The following is a 6242-nucleotide window of genomic DNA, read 5'->3' as shown; positions in this document are numbered from 1 at the left end:
CAGGCCACGACGTCTTGCGTTTTTTGACTTTTTCTTAATACAACTATATGGTATATGTTATATTATATATATATATATATCGGGCTTGGGCGGCGCGAGCGGGGCGGAGGAGGAGTGGTGGTGCGGCGGCCAGCGGGACGCGGGGTGGTGGGTGCCATGCTGCTGGATGGCTCTCTCGCTCGACTCGATCGGAGAGGAGGAGGAGGAGGGGGAGGGGTTTGCGAGCAGGTCGACGGGACGCCCCCCCCCCCCTCATATATATATACATACAGGCACAGGAAGCTTCCGGAAGTGTGTAACACCCGCCGTCAAGAGAGCAAGCGCACTAAGATTATTAGATTGACAGTCGTTCATGGCCACCGCATGGAGCTTCTTTCGTTCGCTTCTTCATTTTGCTTTACTTCTTCTTTTTTTTATGCTCAAATAGAGACTGTGCTTTTTTCTTTGCGCGAGAGATATACTAGAGTTTATTTTTACGAAATAAGTTTTCTTTGCGCGAGAGATATACTGTTTTTTTTTTACGAAATGAGTTTCCTTTGCGCGAGGGATATACTGGAGTTTTTTTTACGAAATGAGTTTTCTTTGCGTGAGAGATATAGAGTTTTTTTTTACAAAATGAGTTTTTTTCTGCGATAGATATATAATTTTTTTTACGAAATGAGGTATAGAGTGTGTTGGCGGCATACGACATTTCTACAAGTTAATAGAGTAGGGTGTTGAGAAATGAGTTTTAGTTTAATCATCAGATGGAAAACACACTCTTTGGTGTAAAGCTACCAATTAACATGTTTTTCTTCTCTTCTTCAACTACTACTCGTACATCATAACCATGTTATACAAGTGTCCTTCTATTCTGAAATGATGCTTCTGTACCTTCCCTTCCGTTGTTTCATGCGTTTTCTTCTACATACATTTTGCCTGTTGTTAATTTATCATGATGTATATCATAACCGTACTGCTCCTTCGTGTTCACCTTCGCCGACGGGCACTGCTCTACAAGGTAGTGGTGGGTTTTGGTGCACGCTCCGTCGACGCCGTGGACGCGGACACCGGAATCGGAGGCGCCCGCTTCTCGCCGTGAGATGCAGTGGCCAATGGTCGAGCAATTTGTTCATCACTGCCACGGGTTACCGACGGTGCCCGATGAGGAGGAGTGACTCCTTGCAGGGGTCTACCGACGTTCACTTACACGGTGAAGACAAGCGCTTGCCGATCAGAATGAAGAACACGAAAGAGCTCTAATAGCCATTGAGCAGTGAGAGTGAGAGTGCGAGGCGGCGAAGACGGCGAGAGTGACTAAGCTCAAGTGCGAGCACGACCGGGTCATCACTCCTCTTCTTCTTCTGACGACAACTCCGACTCCATACGTACTTGATGGAAATGGTGGCAATGGTGACAATAGTGGGAAAGTCGCAGAGTTAGTGTTGTTTTATCCTACGTACTTGGTGGAAATGGTGACAGTGGTGGGAAAGTTGCAAAGTTAGCGGTGTTTTATTGTACGTACTTGGGGGCAATATTGGCAATGGTGAAAAAGTCGCAGAGTTTGTGGTGTTTTATTACTTGGTGGAAATGGGGGCAACGATGGCAATGGTGGAAAAGTCACAGAGTTAGTGATGTTTATCATACATTCTGTTTTTTCAGCAGTTGATAATAGATTCTGGAGGAGCCTGGCAGATGGAGTTTAGCTCATCCCAAATCAATTTAGTTTGATCACACGAGACGAGCTTAAGAGATCACTTCTCGGTGATTGGAGTACCATGTCATTCCATCTTGCCCCGAGAATGTAGCCTTAATAATTTTCCTTTTAAGGAAGGTGTGGCAGCTCCCGGGTCTAGGTGTACCGCATGAATAGTACACTTAAAAAACATTGAAAGTAAGATAAAAAAATCTGAATTTTTTTGAAACCAGACTCGATGAAAAGTTTTAGCTTTCTGCAAAATTTCGTGACCAAATAACATTTCAAGAGCCCTCAACAAAATGAACAAAATCAGTGCTGAAAAGTAAACAAAACTTTGAACACTGATTTGTTTTTTTGGTGAGCTCTGCTCCAATGTTATTTTGTCATGAAATTGTGCAAAAAGCTAAAACTTTTGATCTAGTTTGATGTCCCAAAATTTCAGAATTTTTTGATTTTATTTTGTATATTTCCAACTGCACTGTTCATGCGGGTGTAAGTGCACACGGGAGTAGAAAGTCCCTATCCGTTTCTTTCAAGGATTAAACATGGACTAGAGGTCATTAAATGACATGCAAAAAAATCATGTTACCCCTAGTAATATACTAGAAGTTATTAAATAACATGCTAAAAGTAGGGGCACTGTTGGAAAAAGTATCAAAAAAGTCCCAAAAAGTCCCTCCCATAGGGACTTCTCCCTTTAGTTTCAAATACTCCATTTTAGGTCCTAAAAGTCCTTCCTGTTTCTTTCACATGGGACTAAAAGGGACTTTTTTTAGTCCATACAACAAAAAGTTTCTGGAAGATATGTGACCTAAAAGGGACTAAAAGGGACTTAAAAGTCCCTAAGGCTATGTAAAATGCAAGATACTTCTTATGCATAATACGTTATTTTTACGCTGCAACGACAGGTATACGCCGGCCTGAACTCCGGTGTGCACTTACACCCGCATGAACAGTGCAACTAAAAAGTCCTAGGACATTTTAAAAAAAGGCCTTAGCTACTTCCTCCGTCCATAAATAAGTGTACATATAGATTAATACTTAGTCAATTTTTTTAAAATTTAATCAACTTTATAGAAAATAGTAGCAATATATATGGCATGAAAATGATAGATTTCGAAACCTCATGTAAAGACAAATCTATTGATACTAATTTGATGTCATAAATGTTAGCACTTTTCTCAAGAAAGTTAGTCAAAATTTAATTAGCTTAACTGACAGAAAAAGAAAAAATTACACTTATTACCGGACGGAGGGAGTAGGTAGGATGGACGATAGATGGATGATATGTACTCCCTATGCTCAGAAATATACGATGCTTTAACTTGTTTAGACATGTTTTAGAGTGTTTGTTCATTTATTTCAGTCCGTATTTGGTTTATATTGAAATATCCAAACTATTATATATTTGTGAACCAAAAAAGTATGCTACAGAAATTGATGAAAGTACATATACGCACTCTTTTCTTTAGGGAAATAACAACATAATCTCTGACACATAGGAAATGAAGGTGATGGCAATGGGGCGCTAGGCTGTAGTCGCCGTCAGGGCATCATCGTTGCTACCGGACGAGCCCTCCTCCCATTGCGCTCTTGTGATCATCGTTGGTTCATCAAGTTCCATGGGGATCCAGCCGCCTGCTGGCGGCCACACGAAGGTTGGTTTCTCCGTTGGCACGTCTGGCGACGGCATGGACTTGGCAACGATCTGCACCACCTCTCTCATGCTCGGGCGGTCCGATGGGTTGGGGCTGGTGCATGCCAACCCAAGAAGCAGCAAGCGACTAGCATCGTCGGCGTCAAACTCTCCAACCAGCTCATCGTCCACGGCTTCAAGCAGTCTCCCCTCCCGGTGTGCCGTCCAGACCCAGTCGGTGAGCAGCTGGAAGGAGTCATGGTAGCCATTGAGTGCTCGCTTTCCGGTGACGACCTCCAGGATCAACACCCCGAGCGCATAAATGTCGGTCTTGCGGGTTGCCTTGCGGCTCTTCGAGTACTCAGGGGCTATGAAAGTATGAAGCCCCATGTCCCTGCAACGCCGATATCCGTGTAGGAGTTCTTGTCCAAGCAAGTGATGATGCGGGCTAGGCCGAAGTCGCCGAGGCGGCCACGGAAGGAAGAGTCGAGCATGATGTTGCTCGCCTTGATGTCACGGTGGAGTACCATGTGATCGTGCTCGTGGTGGACGTAGTGGAGCCCTGCGGCGACGTCCTTGATGATGTCGTAGCGGGTGTTCCATCCAAGGAGGGTGTCGGGCTGCTGCCGGGTTTCACGCGTGCCAAACAGGTGCTGGTCGAGGCTGCCATTTGGCATGTACTCGTAGATGAGCAGGAGTTCACCTTTCTGATAACACCAACCTGAAAATAATCACGGTTAAAAAAAGGAAACACCCAAAAAATATACATGACCAAAAATGATTGAGTGGCTGGCTAAGAACTTCGTACCCACGAGCGGCACGATGTTTCGGTGGCGTAGGCGGTTGATGACATCGACCTCTGCGAGGAAGTCGTCGTAGCAGCGGTCCTCGTTGCGTGTGAACTTCTTCACTGCCACATCGACGTCGACACCGGACTTGGTCGTTCCAGGCACTAGAGAACGCAGTGTTCCCCTGTACACGGCGCCGAAGCCTCCTTTGCCTAACTTCCTTTCCTGGTCGAAGTTGTTGGTGGCCTTCTTCATGGTGGCGTACTTGAATTCCCTGGATGTACCGGGAAGCCGTCGGAGAGCCTCGGACAGCTTCAGCTCCATCTTGAGCGCCTTATACCTCGAATGGAAGTAGAATGCCGCGGCGGCGATCATGGCGGCTGTTACAGCCACCGTACCAAGGACTGCGGGGAGTATCACCTTCCATTGCCCGCCGTGACGGTCGTCACCGGGGATCTTGTCAAGCGTCAAGTTCCAATTTAGGATAGCGTGCATCTCGTAGTTTACCCCGTCGACGCCGAGAAACCAATGAAGGCCCTCTGTGGGAGATAGTTGCTGATGTTGAGAGGCGCATCAAGGACGGCGCGCTCTGGTTGCTCCTGGCCCTGGGGAGCCATGCATACCCTGGGGTGCCCCACGCCGTTGTATGCTTGGTGAGATCGTAAGGTTGCCAGGGGGGACCGAGGAGAGCGACACCGCATAGTGGGAGACAATGCTCCGATGTTGTCGTCGGGGTCATACCACTGCTTGGCCGTGTCGAACTCGATGGCGACGAAGCTGCTGGGGGGAGACTTGGATGTGGTGTTTGTGAGGCCGAGGAAGCCACCATGGCTGCTCATCGGAGGGCCATCGAGGGAGGGGGTGACGACGAAAGCAAAGCCCTCGCCAATTGCCTTCTTCTTTGCTCTCACGATCTTGATGTCGAAAGAGGTGTTGAAGGAGGCGTCGTGCCTCAATCCGAGAGAGTCTACGTGCCACAGCGTGGCCGGAGACAGAAGGAGAATGGATCCAGACTTGTTGAACAGGTAGGAATCGTTGGCTATTGTGTTTGGAGTCAGCTGGAAGGCTCCCCCAGTTATGGTTGCATCCTTGAGCTTCAACAAGGCCGTGTGGTCCCTTGTGTCGAAGGAAGAGAAGCCGTAGTGGACGATGTCGTCGCTCTTCTTGGTCTCCTCCTCGCAGCAGGTACACGAACGCGCCGTCGCTAGCTGGGAGCAGGATGCAGTAGAGCAAAGCAACGCCACGACCATGCAGAAAGACGCAAGCCATGGTTGCTCTCGTACTAGTGGCGCACTAGTTGCAGGCATGGTTGCCTGTATATTTTGCTGGATGTGGAGCAGAAGTAAGCTACTAGCTTTGCTACTATTCGAAATCTCCTTTATGTCCGGCCGGTCTCTTCTCCAGTACTCCTCATATAAGCTCTGTTTGCATCGCGATGACTTAACGATTTCATAAGCAAAGTTGATTGATAACATAATATTGGCAAGTTGATTGATAACATAATATAGCAAGTTGATTGACACTAGTAGATTATTGGTTGGGCGGTCAATGAGTTAGAGACTCACAGTCGAGTCAGTCAAAGACTCCAAAAGTACTACCTCCATTCCAAAATAAATCAAACTGATTTAGTACAAAATTATCACTTTGTGAGAAGTAGTAGGGTAGAAACGTATGCCTCTTAGGCAGGGACGTATGCGTGTTATATAGGCGCAATGCCAACCGATTTACAAGAGAATTACAGGAGATAGAGGTTGGTTAGGATTGATCTTCTATCTACAGAGTTAGTGTTGTTTTATCGTACGTACTTGGTGAAAATGATGGTAATGATGGGAGAGTCGCAGAGTTAAGTATCTCAAATTTGCTCCTTTTTCAGGCCAGAATTCCAACTGCCGGCATTCTTCCTCTTTATGTAAACCTTGCAAAATAAGAGAGAAAAGGCATAAGTATTGTACCGTGAAGTGTAAAAACAGCTCAAATAAATATCAACATGAAACCATGATGCAAAATGGACGTATCAGCGGTCACGCTCTGCAGCCACATGACGAGCGTCTACGGATGGCACACCACTTTCAGACATGCATGCGGACCCGACGTGATGTTTCAATGGCATAGCGACCCCAGAAGCTCCCCGACCGGACTA

General features: G+C 46.5%; 1 pseudogene; it reads right to left on the bottom strand.

The window, feature by feature from the left end:
- Window positions 1-3206: 3206 nt before the first annotated feature.
- On the bottom strand, window positions 3207-5409 carry LOC123441296 (annotated as a pseudogene).
- Window positions 5410-6242: the final 833 nt, after the last annotated feature.

The sequence above is a fragment of the Hordeum vulgare genome, chromosome 3H (assembly GCF_904849725.1).
Source record: "Hordeum vulgare subsp. vulgare chromosome 3H, MorexV3_pseudomolecules_assembly, whole genome shotgun sequence".
Taxonomy (NCBI): domain Eukaryota; kingdom Viridiplantae; phylum Streptophyta; class Magnoliopsida; order Poales; family Poaceae; genus Hordeum; species Hordeum vulgare.
Note: the sequence above shows the minus strand (reverse complement) of the source record. Positions and strands in the feature narration are given on the sequence as shown.